The sequence below is a fragment of the Pristiophorus japonicus genome, chromosome 2, assembly GCF_044704955.1.
Source record: "Pristiophorus japonicus isolate sPriJap1 chromosome 2, sPriJap1.hap1, whole genome shotgun sequence".
NCBI lineage: Eukaryota > Metazoa > Chordata > Chondrichthyes > Pristiophoridae > Pristiophorus > Pristiophorus japonicus.
In genome coordinates, this window is record NC_091978.1 from 144,863,642 (window position 1) to 144,883,746 (window position 20,105).

Here is a 20,105-nt window from a genome sequence, read left to right on the forward strand (position 1 = left end):
TACTCTTAATATATTTATAGAACTTCTTTGGGTTTTCCTTAATTTTACTAGCCAAGAATTTTTCATGCTCTCTCTTAGCATTCCTAATATCCTTTTTAATTTTACCTCTTAACTTTCTATATTCCTCCAAAGATTCTACAGTATTTAGCCGTCTGTATATGACATAAGCTTCCCTTTTTTTTCTTTAGCCTCCCCTGTAAGTCCCTCGACATCCAGGGGGCTCTAGAATTGTTATTCCAATCTTTTTCTTTAAGGGCACATGTTTGGCCTGAGCCTTCCGGATCTCCTCCTTGAATGCCTCCCACTGTTCTGACACTGATTTACCCACAAGTAACTGTTTCTAGTTCATTGTGGCCAATTCACTTCTCAACTTAGCAAAGTTAGCTTTTCCCCAATTTGGCACTTTTATTCCTGGTCTATCCTTGTCCTTATCCATAACTAACTTGAATCTGTCTCACTAATACCCCTTCCATGTGCCCAGCTTCATTTCCACATAAAGGCACATGTCCAAATAGTTCTCCTTCATGGTTCAGATGGAAGGTAGGCCTGACACCACAAGCTGGGATTCTTCCCACTTGGCTCCAGATAATGCTGAAAGCCAATGCCTTCACTGCTGGCGTATTCCAGGCCGCCCCGACCTGTGTGAGAACACCACCGCAGGTCGGGGCTATAAATAGAGCTGGAGCGCCGGGCTCTGGAACATTGTGGGCCGCCCCGACCTGTGTGAGAACACCACCGCAGGTCGGGGCTATAAATAGAGCTGGAGCGCCGGGCCCTGGAACATCATGGGCCGCCCCGACCTGTGAGAACACCACCGCGGGTCTGAGCTATAAATAGAGCTGGAGCGCCGGGCCCTGGAACATCATGGGCCGCCCCGACCTGTGTGAGAACACCACCGCAGGTCGGGGCTATAAATAGAGCTGGAGCGCCGGGCCCTGGAACATCATGGGCCGCCCCGACCTGTGTGAGAACACCACCGCAGGTCGGGGCTATAAATAGAGCTGGAGCGCCGGGCTCTGGAACATTGTGGGCCGCCCCGACCTGTGTGAGAACACTACCGCAGGTCAGGGCTATAAATAGAGCTGGAGCGCCGGGCCCTGGAACATTGTGGTGGAGGTGCGGCGAATGAGGGTACGGGGCCCAGAAGAGCCGAGGACCCAGGGGCAACACGGACCTGCCCACCCTGCGATATGTGTGCGTACTAGGTCCGTGCAGCAGAGCAGGTCTCCAGTCGTCCTGGTTAATCCTTGCCACTGGATAAAGGCCTAGCTCTGTCAAGCCTGTGTGGTGACTTATGTACAACGGTCACCACATGTTAAAAAAAATTCATGCACGAGCATCTTCCACCCCCGCAACTGGAGTTCAGGACTGGAACATCGGGTCCTTCATTGAAACATCTGTGAACTCTCGTGGAAGCAAGTCATCCTCATTTGAGGGATCGCCTATGATGATGATGACAATTCCAGGCTGAATAAGCAGAGGGGATTTATTCATGTGAATACTCTCAGTTTCCTATTTTTTTAAACCAGCCTCTCATCCAAACCCAATTGTCACCCTGGATTTTTAATTTTATTAGAAATCTTTCACGTGGAACTTTGTCAAAGTCGAAATAAACTACAGTATATTATCAGGACTTCCACCATCTACTTTAATTGCAATATCTTCAAATAAATTGAGGCTTGTCCGGCAAGATATTTTCCTTCTAAATTAATGCTACCTGTTTCTTGTGAACTTATTAGTATAAACTTGTTCCTATAAACTCCGCTTCAGAATAGATTCCATTTTATTAGGTGTTACTGATGTTATTGGCATGTAGTAGCCAATTACATTTGCCTGCTTCCAGTCTTACAAAACCTCACCATGATGATAGACAGTGCCTTAATTCACTGTGAAAGAAGTAGGCCATTCAGCCCCTTTTGAGCGTGTAACTAGTTGAGTGGACAAGTGAGAACCAGTGGATGTGGTGTATTTGGACTTTCAAAAGGCTTTTGACAAGGTCCCACACAAGAGATTGGTGTGCAAAATCAAAACACATGGTATTGGGGGTAATGTACTGATGTGGATAGAGAACTGGTTGGCAGGCACGAAGCAGAGAGTTGGGATAAACAGGTGTTTTCAGAATGGCAGACAGTGACTAGTGGAGTGCCGCAGGGCTCAGTGCTGGGACCCCAGCTCTTTACAATATACATTAATGATTTAGATGAAGGAATTGAGTGTAATATCTCCAAGTTTGCAGATGACACTAAATTGGGTGGCAGTGTGAGCTGTGAGGAGGACGCTAAGAGACTGCAGGGTGACTTGGACAGGTTAGGTGAGTGGGCAAATGCATGTCAGATGCAGTATAATGTGAATAAATGTGAGGTTATCCACTTTCGGGGCAAAAACACTCAGGCAGAATATTATCTGAATGGTGGCAGATTAGGAAAAGGGGAGGTGCAACAAGACCTGGGTGTCATGGTACATCAGTCATTGAAAGTTGGCATGCAGGTACAGCAGGCGGTAAAGAAGGCAAATGGTATGTTGGCCTTCATAGCTAGGGGATTTGAGTATAGGAGCAGGGAGGTCTTACTGCAGTTGTACAGGGCCTTGGTGAGGCCTCACCTGGAATATTGTGTTCAGTTTTGGTCTCCTAATCTGAGGAAGGACGTTCTTGCAATGAGGGAGTGCAGCGAAGATTCACCAGACTGATTCCCGGGATGGCTGGACTGACATATGAGGAGAGACTGGATCAACTGGGTCTTTATTCACTGGAGTTTAGAAGGATGAGAGGGGATCTCATAGAAAAATGTAAGATGTTGACGGGACTGGACAAGTTAGATGCGGGAAGAATGTTCCCTTTGTTGGGGAAGTCCAGAACCAGGGGACACAGTCTTAGGATAAGGGGTAGGCCATTTAGGACTGAGATGAGGAGAAACTTCTTCACTCAGAGAGTTGTTAACCTGTGGAATTCCCTGCCGCAGAGAGTTGTTGATGCCAGTTCATTGGATATATTCAAGAGGGAGTTAGATGTGGCCCTTACAGCTAGGGGGATCAAGGGGTATGGAGAGAAAGCAAGAAAGGGGTACTGAGGGAATGATCAGCCATGATCTTATTGAATGGTGGTGCAGACTCGAAGGGCTGAATGGCCGACTCCTGCACCTATTTTCTATGCTTCTATGTTAAGCCTGTACCACCATTCCACCATTGCTGATCTAAATCCCAACTCTATCTACCTACCTTTTCTCCATATCCCTTGACACCTTTAACTAATAAATATCTATCTTTGTCTTGAAAATTTTAATTGACCCAGCATTCACAGACCTTTGGGAGAGAGTGTTCCAGATTTCCATTGCCCTTTGTGTGATCAACTGCTTCCTAATTTCATTCCTAACACGCCTAACTCTAATTTTAAGAGTGTGCTCCCTTGTTCTAGATTCTCCCATCAGATGAAATCATTTTTCTGTCTCTTCACTATCAAATCCCTTTAACATTTTAAACATCTCAATTAGATCATTGCTCAATCTTCTAAACTCAAGGAAATAAAAACTAAGGTTATGTAATCTTTCTTCATAATTTAACCTTTTTAGCTGTTGAATCTATGATGTACCCCCTACAAGGCCAATATATCTTTCTGGAGGTATAGTGCCCAAAACTGAACCAAGTACTCTAGCTTAGAACTGACCAAGGTACTGTACAATTACAGCATCACTTTCTCACTTTTGTATTTCAACCCCCTTGACACAAAGCTCAATGCTCCATTAGTCTTCTTGATTACTTTTTGTGCCTGTTATCATGTGTGCCCATAAAGAAAATATTCTGATTCAAAGTGGATGAACTCACACTTCCCCACATTGAACTCCATCTGCTATAGTTTTGCCTACACTCCTTAACCTATCAATGTCCCTTTGTAATGCCCTGCTCCCACCTACACAATTTAGTATGCCTGCTAACCAAGTGACATGTGCAAACTTCGATATACAACTCTCTTTCATCATGTGTCATTAATATATGGAGAATAGCTGAGACTCCAGTACATCATAGGCGGTCCCTCATATCGAGGATGACTTGCTTCGAAGTCAAAAAGGGATGAGTTCACAGGCGTTTCAATGAAGGACCTAATATTCCAGGTCCAGAACTACATCCTGAAGGATGGAAGATGCATGTGCGTGGAATTTCTAACATGTGGTGGCCATTGCACACCAGCCACCACACGGGCTTGACAGAACTAGGTCTTGGTCCAGTGGCTAGGATTAACCAAGACGACTGGAGACCAGCTCTGTTGCATGGACTTGTGCGCACACAATCGCAGAGTGGGCTGGCTGGTGCTGCCCCTGGGCCCACGCCTCTTCTGGCCCCAACTCACGCCTCTCCTGGGTCCCGTTCACGGCGCTCCATGATCACTCGCCGTTCCTGCACCCCAACCTCACCGCTCCTGCCCATGCTCCAATCACCGACCTGGACTTTGATGACGTCCAATCCAGTCGCCCACTTCGCTGCCGTCGCCCTCCTGCAGCAGCTCATGCTGTACCTTGCAGTGGTATGCCACCATGCTACTCCGGTACAGATTTCTGGGGATCACCACGGCTAGACTTTTACCAGCATTCAAAGGATGGGACCGGAATTGAGCTGTTAAATTTTAAATGATTCACAGTGGGTCGGGACCCGACTGTCAATCTGCCTCAATGCTACTTTACCAGGTGTCGGGTCTGTCAATGCTGAACAGACCCGACACACAGCGTCAGGGGAGGAAATTTAGGTGATTAAGACTTTGTTAAGAGGCTATCAAAGACAATTTTGAGCTCAACTTATCATTTTTCCAGCTTTTCCACGAGGTTCCCAGTGCTCGGAGATCACGTCAGGTAAGAACGTCGGGAGTTGTGTTAGCGTGAATTCATTTCTTTACCTGCCAGCTGCAAATTTGCGATAAAGGCTCGCATCTTACAGCTGTTCACTTTCCAAGATCGGAAACACTTGCTTACTTCATTTGGAAGGTACATTGAGCTTTATGCAGGTTGCAACTCTTTGGAGCAATCTCTCTATCCAGTGTCACCTCAATGGAGCAATCTCTCTCACCATTGACAAATAGCTTATGTCATCTCAAGTTCACCTGCCATCTATTACATTAGCATTACATTAGCATCGGTGCCCTTGAAACTATCGCACCTTCGTACTCAGAATCTGACCACGATCGGCACCAAAACCAGCAGCCAACGGGCACACTAGCAGCAGCAACAACACTACCAACTTTTTCCACAATCAACTGATGCTGCCCAGGGCATCAGCACCCAATCACCATGCTGCCCGGGATGCCCAAGATGGCCTCACCATGGCCAGACTTACTTCACTTGAAGCTGTACACCCTGGCTGCCATATGATGTGCCAGGTTGGCACCACCACACACCGTCATCTAGGATCCTTGTACTGTGCTGCAAATGAGAAAGAATTTGCTGATGTCAAGAGCCTGGTGAAGGTATGTCTGCTTTTCATGCTTGCAACATATTTCTTGTGGGACATATCAAGCATGGCAAAAAACTACATTGGGAACTCATGCATCCTCATATGTAGTGAGATTCGATATCAAGCACTGTGTGCAATGACTGTCCTTTTACAAACACTTTTTCATTGTGCCAAAGCTGAATGGCAAGCTTTTTTTATGCAGGTGAAGATGATAGCTAAGCAACAACAAACAGATGCTTCGGCTTCCAACTCAAAGCACTACGCTGTTGTTAAGGAGATCCTCAGTTGGGTCAACAGTCAAGGATGCAGAAAATTGTCCCGTTCTCTGAAGAGCCATCAACCCAGTGTTTCATATTTTTCAAATAACTGAGATATTGTGGACTGCCACACAGTCTTTTTGGATTAATAGCCAATAACATGCCTAATTATGTTTTTGTGTTCAGATACCACCTGAAAATTAATTGGGTCAAAATCTTCTCTGTTCATTAAAACCATAGAGTCGATATGAAAAGTTCTGATCCCCTATAAAAAGTTCTGCTGTCCACAGGAACTATTGATGATGTTTTGCCCGAGAGGGAGAGAGAGCAAGTCATGCAACGCAGTGAAGACTGTGTGTTCTGTCCAGCTGATGCTTTTTATCCACAAAGAAAGGAAACTTCGATGGTATGAGACGTGTATTGGCTAGGATAGACTGGAGAATGATACTTAAAGGGTTGACGGAGGGTAGGCAATGGCAGATATTTAAATATCACATGGATGAACTACAACAATTGTACATCCCTGTGTGGCGCAAGAATAAAAAAGGAAAGATGGCTCAACCGTGGCTAACAAGGGAAATTAGGGAAAGTGTTAAATCCAAGGAAGAGGCATATAAATTGGCCAGAAAAAGCAGCAAACCTGAGGAGACTGGGAGAATTTTAGAATTCAGCAGAGGAGGACAAAGGGTTCAATTAGGAGGGGGAAAATAGAGTTTGAGAGTAAGCTTGCAGGGAACATAAAAACTGACTGCAAAAGTTTCTACAGTTACGTGAAGAGAAAAAGATTAGTGAAGACTAATGTAGGTCCCTTGCAGTCAGAATCAGGGGAATTCATAATGGGGAACAAGGAAATGGCAGACCAATTAAACAAATACTTTGGTTCTGTCTTCACTAAGGAAATCACGAATAACCTCCTGAAAATATTAGGAGACTGAGGGGCTAGCGAGAAGGGGGGATTGGGGGAAATCCTTATTAGTCAGGAAATGGTGTTATGGGAATTGAAGGGACTGAAGGCCGATAAATCCCCAGGGCCTGATAGTCTGCATCCCAGAGTATTAAGGAGGTGGCCCTAGAAATAGCAGATGCATTGGTGGTCATTTTTCAACATTCCATGGACTCTGGTTCAGTTCCTATGGATTGGAGGGTAGCTAATGTAACCCCACTTATTAAAAAAGGATAGCGAGAAAACAGGGAATTATAGACCGGTTAGCCTGACATCGGTGGTGGAGAAAATGCAGGAATAAATTATTAAAGATGAAATAGCAGCGCATTTGGAAAGCAGTGACGGGATTGATCCAAGTCAGCATGGATTTATGAAAGAGAAATCATGCTTGACACATCTTCTCGAGTTTTTTGAGGATGTAACTAGTAGAGTGGATAAGGGAGAACCAGTGGATGTGGTGTATTTGGACTTTCAAAAGGCTTTTGACAATGTTCCACACAAGAGATTAGTGTGCAAAATTAAGGCACATGGTATTGGGAGTAATATATTGACGTGGTTGACAGGCAAGAAGCAAAGAGTGGGAATAAATGGGTCCTTTTCAGAATGGCTAGTGGGATACCGCAGGGTTCAGTGCTGGGACCCTATCTATTTACAATATACATTAATGATTTAGACGAAAGAAGTGAATGTAATATCTCCAAGTTTGCAGATGACATTAAACTGGGTGGCAGTGCGAGCTACGAGGAGGATGCTAAGAGGCTGCAGGGGGACTTGGACAGGTTAGGTGAATGGACAAATGCATGGCAGATGCAGTATAATGTGGATAAATGTGAGCTTATCCACTTTTGTGGCAAAAACAGGAAGGCAGAATATTATCTGAATGGTGACAGATTAGTGAAAGGGGAGGTGCAACGAGACCTGGGTGTCATGATACATCAGTCACTGAAGGTAGGCATGCAGGTACAGCAGGCAGTAAAGAAAGCAAATGGCATGCTGGCCTTCATAGCAAGAGGATTTGAGTATAGGAGCAGGGAGGTCTTACTGCAGTTGTACAGAGCCTTGGTGAGACCATACCTTGAGCATCGTGTGCAGTTTTGGTCTCCTAATCTGAGGAAGGACATTCTTGCTATTGAGGAAATGCAGCGAAGGTTCACCAGACTGATTCCTAGGATGGCAGGACTGACATATGAAGAAAGACTGGATTGACTCGGCTTATATTCACTGGAATTTAGAAGATTGAGAGGGGATCTTATAGAAACAGATAAAATTCTGACGGGATTGGACAGGTTAGATGCAGGAAGAATGTTCCCGATGTTGGGGAAGTCCAGAACCAGGGGTCACAGTCGAAGGATAAGGGCTAAGCCATTTAGGACCGAAATGAGGAGAAACTTCTTCACTCAGAGAATTATGAACCTGTGGAATTCTCTACCACAGAAAGTTGTTGAGGCCAGTTCGTTAAATATATTCAAAAGCGAGTTAGATGTGGCGTTTACGGCTAAAGGGATCAAGGGGTATGGAGAGACCTATAAAAGGCCGCGAGGTCGGGAGGTGCGTCGCTGAGTCGGGAGCAGCGTGAGTCCGTTGGAGAGGCCTATAAAAGGCCGCGAGGTCGGGAGGTGCGTCGCTGAGTCGGGAGCAGCGTGAGTCCGTTGGAGAGGCCTATAAAAGGCCGCGAGGTCGGGAGGTGCGTCGCTGAGTCGGGAGCAGCGTGAGTCCGTTGGAGAGGCCTATAAAAGGCCGCGAGGTCGGGAGGTGCGTCGCTGAGTCGGGAGCAGCGTGAGTCCGTTGGAGAGGCGTGCTTGTGCAGCTACAGGGAGAAGGCAAAAAAGTAGAAAGAAAGAGAAAGGTGACATCACAGCCAAGGGGGGTAAGTGATTGGCTGGTGATTGGTGAGTAGTTTTTCTTTTTTCTCTTCTATAACAGTGAGTAAACTTTAGCATTGTTGTTGCCAATTTAAGTGTATCTAAGGGTTAAGTCATGGCAGGAGAGCTCGGTCACGTGATATGCTCCTCCTGTACCATGTGGGAACTTAGGGACACTGGACTACGTGTGCGGGATGTGTATCCGCCTCCAGCTCCTGACGGTCCGCATTCCGGAATTGGAGCTGAAGGTGGATTCACTCTGGAGCATCCATGATGCTGAGAATGACGTGAGTAGCACGTGTAGCGAGTTGGTCTTACCGCAGGTGAAGGGTCCACACCCAGCTAGGGAATGGAAGACCAGCAGGAAGAGCAGTGCAAGGAAGGTAGTGCAGGGCTCCCCTGCGGTCAACCCCCTGCAAAACAGATACACCGTTTTGAGTACTGTTGAGGGGGATGACTCATCAGGGGAGGGCAGCAGCAGCCAAGTTCATGGCACCGTGGCTGGCTCTGCTGCACAGGAGGGCAGGAAAAAGAGTGGGAGAGCGATAGTGATAGGGGATTCGATTGGAAGGGGAATAGCGAGGCGTTTCTGCGGCCACAACCGAGACTCCAGGATGGTATGTTGCCTCCCTGGTGCAAGGGTCAAGGATGTCTCGGAGCGGGTGCAGGACATTCTGAAAAGGGAGGGTGAACAGCCAGTTGTCGTGGTGCACATTGGTACCAATGATATAGGTTAAAAAAAGGGATGAGGTCCTACGAGACGAATTTAAGGAGCTAGGAACTAAATTAAAACGTAGGACCTCAAAAGTAGTAATCTCGGGATTGCTACCAGTGCCACGTGCTAGTCAGAGTAGGAATCGCAGGATAGCTCAGATGAATACGTGGCTTGAGCAGTGGTGCAGTAGGGAGAGATTCAAATTCCTGGGGCATTGGAACCGGTTCTGGGGGAGGTGAGACCAGTACAAACCGGACGGTCTGCACCGAGGCAGGACCGGAACCAATGTCCGAGGGGGAGTGTTTGCTAGTGCTGTTGGGGAGGAGTTAAACTAATATGGCAGGGAGATGAGAACCAATGCAGGGAGACAGAGGGAAACAAAAAGGAGACAAAAGCAAAAGACAGAAAGGAGATGAGTAAAAGTGGAGGGCAGAGAAACCCAAGGCAAAAAACAAAAAGCGCCACTGAATATCAAGGGACTGCAGGAGGGGTCAAAACTAAAAATCATGATTTAAAAACGAGTATTAAAACAATCTACCTAAACGCACGCAGCATCGAAACAAAGTAAATGAGTTGACGGCACAAATCATTACAAATGGGTATGATTTGGTGGCCATTACAGAAACGTGGTTGCAGGGTGGCCAAGACTGGGAATTAAACATACAGGGGTATCTGACGATTCAGAAAGATAGACAAGAAGGGAAAGGAGGTGGAGTAGCTCTGTTAATAAAGGAAGATATCAGGGCAGTTGTGAGAGATGATATTGGCTCGAATAAACAAAATGTTGAATCATTGTGGGTGGAGATTAGAGATAGTAAGGGGAAAAAGTCACTGGTGGGCGTAGTTTATAGGCCCCCAAATAATAACTTCACGGTGGGGCGGGCAATAATCAAGGGAATAATGGAGGCATGTGAAAAAGGAACGGCAGTAGTCATGGGGGATTTTAACCTACATATCGATTGGTCAAATCAAATCGAACGGAGTAGCCTGGAGGAGGAATTCATAGAATGCATACGGGATTGTTTCTTACAACTGTATGTTACAGAACCTACAAGGGAGCAAGCTATCTTAGATCTGGTCCTGTGTAATGAGACAGGAATAATAAACGATCTCCTTGTAAAAGATCCTCTCGGAATGAGTGATCACAGTATGGTTGAATTTGTAATATAGATTGAGGGTGAGGAAGTAGTGTCTCAAACGAGCGTACTATGCTTAAACAAAGGGGACTACAGTGGGATGAGGGCAGAGTTGGCTAAAGTAGACTGGAAACACAGACTAAACGGTGGCACAATTGAGGAAGTGGTGTGGAGGTCTTTTAAGGAGCTCTTTCATAGTGCTCAACAAAAATATATTCCAGTGAAAAAGAAGGGCGGTAAGAGAAGGGATAACCAGCCGTGGATAACCAAGGAAATAAAGGAGAGTATCAAATTAAAGACCAATGCGTATAAGGTGGCCAAGGTTAGTGGGAAACTAGAATTGGGAAAATTTTAAACAACAGCAAAGAATGACTTAGAAAGCGATAAAGAAAGGAAAGATAGATTACGAAGGTAAACTTGCACAAAACATAAAAACAGATAGTAAAAGCTTTTACAGATATATAAAACGGAAAAGAGTGACTAAAATAAATGTTGGTCCCTTGGAAGATGAGAAGGGGGATTTAATAATGGGAAATGTGGAAATGGCTGACACCTTAAACAATTATTTTACTTCAGTCTTCACAGTGGAAGACACAGAAACCATGCCAAAAATTGCTGGTCACAGGAATGTGGGAAGGGAGGACCTTAAGACAATCACTATCACTAGGGGGGTAGTGCTGGATAGGCTAATGGGACTCAAGGTAGACAAGTCCCCTGGTCCTGATGAAATGCATCCCAGGGTATTAAAAGAGATGGCGGAAGTTATAGCAGATGCAATCGTTATAATCTACCAAAATTCTCTGGACTCTGGGGAGGTATCAGCGGATTGGAAAGCAGCTAATGTAACGCCTCTGTTTAAAAAAGGGGGCAGACAAAAGGCAGGTAACTATAGGCCGGTTAGTTTAACATCTGTAATGGGGAAAATGCTTGAAACTATCACTAAGGAAGAAATAGCGGGACATCTACATAGGAATAGTGCAATCAAGCAGACACAACATGGATTCATGAAGGGGAAATCATGTTTAACTAATTACTGGAATTCTTTGAGGATATAACGAGCATGGTGGATAAGGTGTACCGATGGATGTGGTGTATTTAGATTTCCAAAAGGCATTCGATAAGGTGCCACACAAAAGGTTACTGCAGAAGACAAAGGTACGCAGAGTCAGAGAAAATGTATTAGCATTGATTGAGAATTGGCTGGCTAACAGAAAGCAGAGAGTCAGGATAGATGGGTCCTTTTCGGGTTGGAAATCGGTGGTTAGTGGTGTGCCACAGGGATCGGTGTTGGGACCACAACTGTTTACAATATACATAGATGACCTGGAAGAGGGGACAGAGTGTAGTGTAACAAAATTTGCAGATGACACAAAGATTAGTGGGAAAGCGGGTTGTGTAGAGGACACAGAGAGGCTGCAAAGAGATTTAGATAGGTTAAGCGAATGGGCTAAGGTTTGGCAGATGGAATACAATGTCGGAAAGTGTGAGGTCATCCACCTTGGGAAAAAAAAAACAGTAAAAGGGAATATTATTTGAATGGGGAGAAATTACAACATGCTGCGATGCAGAGGGACCTGGGGGTCCTTGTGCATCAATCCCAAAAAGTTAGTTTGCAGGTGCAGCAGGTAATCAGGAAGACGAATGGAATGTTGGCCTTTATTGCAAGAGGGATGGAGTACAAAAGCAGGGAGGTCCTGCTGCAACTGTATAGGGTATTGGTGAGGCCACACCTGGAGTACTGCGTGCAGTTTTGGTCACCTTACTTAAGGAAGGATATACTAGCTTTGGAGGGGGTACAGAGACGATTCACTCGGCTGATTCCGGAGATGAGGGGGTTACCTTATGATGATAGATTGAGTAGACTGGGTCTTTTCTCGTTGGAGTTCAGAAGGATGAGGGGTGATCTTACAGAAACATTTAAAATAATGAAAGGGATAGACAAGATAGAGGCAGAGAGGTTGTTTCCACTGGTCGGAGAGACTAGAACTAGGGGGCACAGCCTCAAAATACAGGGGAGCCAATTTAAAACCGAGTTGAGAAGGAATATCTTCTCTCAGAGAGTTGTGAATCTGTGGAATTCTCTGCCCAAGGAAGCAGTTGAGGCTAGCTCATTGAATGTATTCAAGTCACAGATAGATAGATTTTTAACCAATAAGGGAATTAAGAGTTATGGGGAGCGGGCGGGTAAGTGGAGCTGAGTCCACGGCCAGATCAGCCATGATCTTGTTGAATGGTGGAGCAGGCTCGAAGGGATAGATGGCCTACTCCTGTTCCTAATTCTTCTGTTCTTATGAAAGCAGGAATGGGGTACTGGAGTTGCATGATCAGCCATGACCATATTGAATGCTGGTGTAGGCTCGATGGGCCGAATGGCCTACTCCTGCACTTATTTTCTATGTTTCTATGTTGCCTTGTATCCATTCATTAACATGTTGCCTTGTATCCATTCATGAGGTGGTCAGTCTCATCAAAATTATGCAACCATATGGGAGTTGACACAGCATGTCCCACACTCAAACTTTTTAAGGAGTTACTTGTATTGCAGTAGGATTGTGGCTGTTATTACAGATGTAACACAGCAAAATTAAAGATTGTGTACAAGGACAATATTGGGATGCCCTGATTTCCGATGGGGAGGCCTTCTCCTCCCGCGCTGCGAAGCGTGCTCCCATGCAGAGGGTCCCGGCACAGAAGATGCAGTAATATGTGACTGCTCAGCCAATCAGGTAAGTATTTCACAGGTTCTCATTAATAGCACTGAGACTCGCGTAACTACGAGTTCTCAGTGCTATTAATAGGAACAAAAGAAATCACACAAAATAATAAAAAATAAAAAACAGACCACACATATTTAAAATTATTTGAAATTAAAGTTATTATGTCTTAGAAAAATAAAATATTTTCCCGATTTAAAAAAAATGTTTTTTTTAATTATGGTTAAAAATAAACTTACCATAGTGGGGAGGGTTTTTAAACAATGAAATGTGTTTTTATGACTTTATTTTCAAATGTTTTTGTGTATTTTTAAACACTTGCACCTATAAAAGTAGGCTATATGCCTGCTTTTTCAGGCACAAGATTTTTGAGGATATTTGCTGGGCAAGATATCGGAAATCTTGCCCTGCAAATGTCCTCGCTCCCGAGGCTTTTCCAATGCCTTCCCGGGTCCGTAGAAACTTTGTATGGAGCCGGGACATCGGAATTCCAGCACTATTATCTATTTCATTTCTATAATAAATGATTTTTGTGACCTTACACTAATTCACATTACAGATTCCTTAGAATTCTTGTTGATGAATACTAAGAAGCAAACTATACACCATAATTTGGCAAGAATGACATTATTAAATTTAAATTTAAAGGCATTTAAATATCTCTTTTACGTCACTAAACTATTACAATGGAGAAAACTTTAGCCCTACTCACTCATCAGAAACTTGGCAATGGGCAGTTTAAATCATCCTGGCTCTTAACTGTCTGAAAGCCTCCATGATCGCAACATCTACAATTTTAACCTGCTCTTCTGAGCAGGCAGCAAGGACACGCACCCGGTGCCAACAGAGTCCTTTCTTTACGTATGCCTGTTGCGGCCCGACGACATCATTGCGACCCAATTGTAATTTTAACTCAGGCCTGAGCAGGGAATCCACCTGGAGTTAAAATCGGGGCTAGTTTGTATCAATTTACTGTTAATGTCATTAATTCAATGTCCTGCATCAAAATGCAACCAAAGTTATTCTTTTATTTCCTTTTAAGTGTTACTTACATTAGCCAGTCAAATAATAAATTGAGCTCCAGGAGTTTATGGCACAGTAGAAATGACTGTAAAGGATGAACTGTAAATAGAAAGGGCTGAGTACAGGAGGAACAAAACTAAATTTGACGTCAAATGGGAATTAGCAAAGGTTTTTAAAAGTGTGCTGCAGTATTTATGAGATCCACAAGCTATGGGATAACCAATTTCACTATAAAGTTTTCAGCCAAGAGATCAATAATTCGAGCAGCACAGAGCTGCATAAGATCTAATTTGTTATTGTGATACTCCACACTAATGGTGTAAGCTTGAATGTTTCGCAATTATGTTTTATAAACAATATCCTTAAGCAGGCTAATATCACAAGTTTCCTTTTGCCAGTTCCAAAGAGTCAGTTTTGTTACATCCTGCTGTGAGGATTTAATTGCATTATGCTCTCATCTATTATTTTACCAGTGTTCAATTTCCTATCTTCCAAATCATTTTTTTGTTACACTTACTTTTCCTCTTGAACTAATCTCTCCAGAGGGCTAGAAATTCATCTCGGGCGATATCGGAACGGTTGCCCGTTATACGTAGTGCCTGATAATCAGTTCCATTGCAGTCAACGGAACTGAATATAAGGTGCTGCCTGCAATGGGCAACTGATCAGATACTGCCCATTTTGAGCCACCGCCCAAGATTGAATTTCTAGAACAAGGACTTGGAATTAACTGCTGCATTTAGATTCTGCAAAAAGAAATATGCAGTTTAGGATCATCTCAAGACTATGGTTTCTGATGAAATGCAATATTTATGAAATACTCCATGTATAATCTTGAGACAGTATTATTTAAGATAAACAGACTGAAAGGTTTTTGTTCTCATCTACTTGTCTCTCCTATTTTAAAGTTTCTGTGCTCCAAATTAGAGTTATATTCCCTAGAATTTAGATGGTTAAGGGGTAATTTGATCGAAGTTGTAAAGTTACAATCTTCAGAAAAACACAGACCATGAATAAAAAAAATTAATCCAAGCTTTTTGAATTAAGCTGGACAATTAAGGACATTCTGTGGTCAAGGACATAAAACTGACTTCATGCATAACAACAATGGAGTTGTTACGTGAGGCTTTGAACTTGATTGACCAGGAAAACAGCCACTGGAGACATCGAGTCTGTAAAAAGACTGGACAACAAAGGACCCCACGGAATGCAAATTTTTGGATAACAACATTCAGCATAAGGAAATATTTTTTGCATTATCGACTCCGTGTGCAAATTAGTAGCCATCAAACTCATCACCACAGCCAGTTAAACAGATCACCACCTCGGTAATTGGAACTCGGAAGCAAGAAACTTATTCATACTATGGATATAAATATTCGGACACAGAGACACACAAACAGCCAAGAGAAGAAAGAGGACAGGCAACACAAGAAGAAGTGGCAGAAAAGGAACAGAAGCTGCAGGGAACAACCGGAAGAAGAAACAACAGGTTACAGAATCAAGGACCACAAATCTCTGGTGATTGTATGTCTAAAGTCAAATTTCTCTCAGCAGTCTAGTCCTGTAGTTTTAGTCGGTTTTTGTTGCGTAATAAAACTGACACTGGTTAAGCCTAACATTTCATACCAGTGTTGTCCTTTCCCACTATAAGTTCTGAGGTCTAAGAATCAGAGTAGAGTGGAAAACAAACACCTTACAAAGTTTTCAAGATAGTAAGGGAAACAGATAGGGTAGATAGAGTGAAACCATTTCCGCTGGTTGGGGAGTCTAGGACTAAGGGACATAGTCTAAAAATTAGAGCCAGACCTTTCAGGAGTGAAATTAGGAAACACTTCTACACACAAAGGGTGGTTGATGTTTGGAACTCTCTTCTGCAAACGGCAATTAATGCTAGATCAATTGTTAATTTTAAATCTAAAATTGATAAGATTTTTGTCAACCAAAGGTAGTAAGAGATATGGGGCAAAGGGGGACCATATGGAGTTAGGTCGGAGATCAGCCATGATCTCAGTGAACATAAGAACATAAGAAATAGGAGCAGGAGTAGGCCATACGGCCCCTCGAGCCTGCTCCGCCATTCAATAAGATCATGGTTGATCTGATCATGGACTCAGCTCCACTTTCCTGCCTGCTTCCCATAACCCCTTATCCCCCCCAGAAACTGTCTATTCCAGTCTTAATGATCTCAGTGAATAGCGGAACAGACTCGAGGGACTAAATGGCCTATTCCTGTTCTTATGTCCTATGTTCCTATGCTCCTCTTAGCCAGGTTCTAAAGCTGCTCAAAGCAAATATTCCAGATTGCATTGTGCCAGTGTACGGCATTCATGCCAACCTAGAAAACAAATAAAAGCTGATGAACACCTTCATAAAACAAACACGGCCCACAAAAAGCTGACAACAGCCCAGATGTGAAAACAAATAGTTATATGGGCTTCATAATTTAAGCAGAGGGTATACACATGACTTAACTTGGAGGAAAATAGATAAATATAAATATAGGAATAGGAGTAGGCCACTCAACTGCTCGAACTGGTTATGACATTCAATTAAAACATAGCAGATCTTCACCTCAACTCTATTTAGCAACCTTTGTTCCATATCTCTTGATATCTTACCTAATAAACATATATCGATCTAATTTTTGAAAACTTCAATTGACCCAGCATCCGCAGACTTTAAGGGAAGCGAGTTCCAGATTTTCACTATCGTTTGTGTGGAAAAAGTACATCCTAATTCTACTCCTAATTGTCCTAGCTATAATTTTAATATTATACTCTTTTGTTCTGGATTCCCCCACCAGACAAAAAATGCTTTCTGTGCATCAATCCTATCGAATAAAGGGATGAATAAGATCGCCCCTCAACCTTCTCAACTCAAAGAGAGTACAAAACGAGGTTATACAACCTGTCGCATAAAGTAACCTTTTATTTATATTAATTCACGGGATGTGGGCATCGCTGGCAAGGCCAACACTTATTGCCCACCCCTAATCGCCCTTGAGACATTTGCCCATATCCAACAGGTCTGAGGTTCTTGCTGCCTGCTTGGATGGGAACAAAGTCAGCAGGGTGGATGAGCAAACTGACCATACCACCGTGATACAAGAAGCCATTCAAGTGAGGGGCATGAAAAGGAATGTTGTATAAGTAGGGAACAGTATAGTCAGGGGGATAGATACTGTTTTCTGCAGCCGTGATTGGCAATTTCGAAGGCTGTGTTGTCTGCCAGGGTTAAGGATATCTCCTCATGGCTGGAGAAGAATTTGGAGTGGGAAGGGTGGATCCAGTTGTCGTGGTCCACGTAGGACCCAACGACATAGATAGAACTAGGAATTAGGTTCTGCTGAGATATTTTGAGCACCTAGGGTCCAAATTAAAACGCAGAATCTCAAAGGTAATAATCATTGGATTGTTACCTTAGCAATGCACGAATTGGCATAGGGAATCAGATCATAGAGTTAAATTTTTGATCAAAGAGTGGTGTGGGAGGAAGGAGTTTCGATTCATGGCGCCAGTACTGGGGAAAGAGGGAGCTGTTTCATTGGGACGCGCTCCTGTTAAACCAGGTTGAGACCAGTGTCTTGGCGAATCAAATAACTGGGACTATACATAGGGCTTTAAACTAAAAAGGTCGGGGGTGGTCAGGTGAGGGCAAATTAAGAAATCCAAAGAGAAAAATCAAAGCAATGGAGCAATGCAGCAATTTGGATGAAGATAAGTAGAGTGTGACAGGAAAGGACAGAGGGGGCAAAATTGCCCTTTTTTATAACCCTATCAGCGCTTCCTGGGGGGGGGGGGGGCAACAAGGTTATTACTGAGGGAAAGAGGGAAATTACCCCAGAGGTTTGGCCCGCGATTTGCACCCCGGGCTGGCACACCTATGGTGATGACGTCCCATGGGGACCCCTTTGTGCACCCCAGGTGAATTGGCCCATGGGCGGCGAGGGTGGCGTTGGCCGATGTCAGACATCCACCGCTGTGGCGCCTCATAAAGCGTAGGCCGTTTGCACCATGGGCCGCCATATTTTTCTGTCGGCCGACTCTTTTCTCGGCCTGACCATGGCAGCCCTCAACTCGACCAGGCCGCCAATCTGCAACCTGACACTCTGTTGTGAGTGCTGGGCTGTTGGCCCGGTTGATGGCGTCCCTGGTGGCCCAGTGGCAGCCAACAAATGGACTGCAGAGTGCGCAGCGACCCTCCTTTTTAACTGAAGGGGTGGGGAGTTCTGCCGCGTCAGCATAACACGGAGCACCGCTTTGCGTTGACGTTGCCGGCAGGCCGCTGAGGTCCAGATAGCGCCTCCGATAGCACTCCACCCCCTTTGAGGGGCAGAACTTCCGGGCCGGGCAATAAATGTTCCGGCCCCAGAAGGTTACCGCTTCCAAACAGGGCGTGGGGCAATTTAGCCTCCAGAGAGTTTAATGGTAATCATCATAGGCAGTCCCTCGGAATCGAGGAAGACTTGCTTCCACTCCTGAAGTGAGTTCTTTGGTGGCTGAACAGTCCAATACGAGAGCCACAGACTCTGTCACAGGTGGGAAAGATAGACGTTGAGGGAAGGGATGGGTGGGATAGTGTAGCAGCGACTAAGGTGAAAGCAGGGAATAATGGTAAAAAGTTAATATTAAAGGCTCTTTATCTGAATGCACGACACATTCATAACAAGATAGACGAATTAGTGGCACCATTAGAGATCAATGGGTTTGATCTAATAGCCATTACAGAGATTTGGTCGCAAAGTGACCACGGTTGGGATATAAATATTCCAGGGTATTTGATATTTTGAAATGACAGGCAACATGGAAAAGGAGGGCAGCGCTGATATGAACATAAGAACTAGAAGCAGGAGTAGGCTATATGGCCACTCGAGCCCGCTCTGCCATTCAATGGCTGATCATCGACCTCAACTCCACTTTCCCGTCCGATCATATCCCTCGATTCCCCTAGACTCCAAAAATCTATCTATCTCAGCCTTGAATATATTTAGAGTCTCAGCACTACAGTCCTCTGGGGCAGAGAATTCCAAACATTCACAACCCTCAGAGTGAAGAAATTTCTTCTCATCTCTTGTCTTAAATGGCCTACCCTTTATCCTGAGAGTGTGCCCCCTAGTTCTAGACACTCATTCCCGGGGAAACAACCTCTCAGCATCTACGCTGTCAATCTCCTTCAGAATCTTGTATGTTTCAATGAGATCACATCTCATTCTTCTAAACTTCAGAGAGTATAGGCCCATTCTACACAATCTCTAATAAGACAGCCCTCTCATCCTAGGAATCAATCTAGTGAACCATCAAGGCAAGTATATCCTTCCTTAGATAAGGAGACTAAAACGGTGCACAGTACTCCAGGTGTGGTCTCACCAAGGCCCTGTACAATTGTAGCAAGACTTCCTTACCCCCTTACAACAAAGGACAACATGTCATTTGCCAACCTTACTGCTTGCTGTACCTGCATGCTAGCTTTCGGTGTTTCATGCACAAGGACACCCAAATCTCTCTGAACACCAACATTTAAAAGTTACTCACCATTTAAAAAATAGTGTGTTTTTCTATTCTTCCTACCAACGTGAATAACTTCACATTTCCCTTTATTCTACTCCATCTGCCATCTAACTGCCCACTCACTTAGTCTATATCCCTTTGCAGATGCTTTGTGTTCTCCTCACAGCTTACTGTCCCACCTAGCTTTGTATTGTCAGCAAACTTGGACACATTACACTTGGTCTCTTCATCTAGGTCATTAATATAAATTGCAAATAGCTGAGGCCCCATCACTGATCCTTGCGGCACCCCAATAGTTGCAGCCGGCCAACCTGAAAAAAGAACCGTTCATCCCTACTTTCTGTTTTCTGTCCGTTAACCAATCCTCTATCCATGCTAATACATTACCTCCAATCCCAGGAGCCCTTATCTTGTGTAATAACCTTTTATATTGCACCTTATCGAATGCCTTTTGGAAATTCAAATAGACTACATCCACTGGTACCCCTTTATCTACCCTGCCTGTTACA

The 20,105-nt window shown here is 44.3% G+C and overlaps 1 protein-coding gene across 14 annotated transcripts in view; it reads right to left on the bottom strand.

Annotated features, from left to right (window-relative positions):
- Positions 1–20,105, bottom strand: part of tusc3 (tumor suppressor candidate 3) — a 716,082-nt gene that overhangs the window by 490,866 nt on the left and 205,111 nt on the right. The window contains exon 1 of one of the 14 annotated variants that reach the window (XM_070862783.1): positions 5,320–5,340. The exons of the other annotated variants lie outside the window; for them this stretch is intronic. The gene's annotated coding sequence lies outside the window, so the exon portion shown is untranslated. Of the gene's footprint in view, positions 1–5,319; positions 5,341–20,105 lie in introns of those variants that run through there. 14 annotated transcript variants of the gene reach the window in all.